Source organism: Arachis ipaensis, chromosome B01, assembly GCF_000816755.2.
Source record: "Arachis ipaensis cultivar K30076 chromosome B01, Araip1.1, whole genome shotgun sequence".
Classification (NCBI taxonomy): Eukaryota; Viridiplantae; Streptophyta; class Magnoliopsida; order Fabales; family Fabaceae; genus Arachis; species Arachis ipaensis.
The window spans coordinates 124723104-124724093 of record NC_029785.2 but is presented as its reverse complement, the minus strand read 5'-3'; positions in this window follow the sequence as shown (position 1 = coordinate 124724093).

The window sequence follows — 990 nt, the reverse complement described above, 5'->3', positions numbered from 1 at the left end:
ATACTCGCATGCATGCATGCATTTCTTGGGTATTACCAGTATTGATGATGTCTATTAGACCAATTCAATTAATGTTTCATGCTTTGACCATGTCTTTTGAATTTTGCTCAAAAAGCGACACATCACCATGATTCATACGTGAAGGCCCTGCTTTCTTAAATGTCAAGTTTTCAACTCCCACTTCTCACTAAGACAGACATAATCATAACTAATTAACCGCTTTTTTTATTAGAATTTTTCTCCCTTACGATAAAAGCACACTTATATTTGCATCCTTATCAAAAACAATCATTTACATCTAAATAACGTACAGTAACCAAGATTTTGCCCACTATACCAATAATTAACTCCAATTAATTAATTCGCAAATTAAGAACTGTATGAGTACATATAATTGAGGATGTGTTCAGTAGCCTGATAAGAAAAAAGTTAGGTTAGATGTAATGACTCGCTACCTTATTATATAAATTAGCAAACTAACGAAATAAAAATGGTGGTGAGTCATTTCCCTTGCATCACTTCTACAATCTTTGTACATGACTGATCACTTTAATTTCACTACGGATTAATTAATTAATGGAACCGACGCATATATTTTGTTCCCTCTTTTGAACTATACATATAAAGGAGGAAATTTTTGAAATATTAAACATATATATATATATATATGATGATAATGAATATGCATCGATGGTTTCGAGGAATGTTAGGGGTCAGTAATTTTAGTGTTTTATAACCATCAATTGGCTATCAATAGTGTTTTTAATGGTGTGAAATTACATCTAATGGTGGAAAATCACTCACTTTTGTTTTAATAGTTAAGTACTGATCAGAAAATACAAAAGTTACTGGCCCCTAAACTTTTCCATAAAACATACTACTATATTAATATATAACTACATTAATTTTTTTATTAATTAAGTGTATATAATAATTATAAATGTGATATTAGTTCAAATAGTAAATTTTTATATTTGAACTAAAAGATCA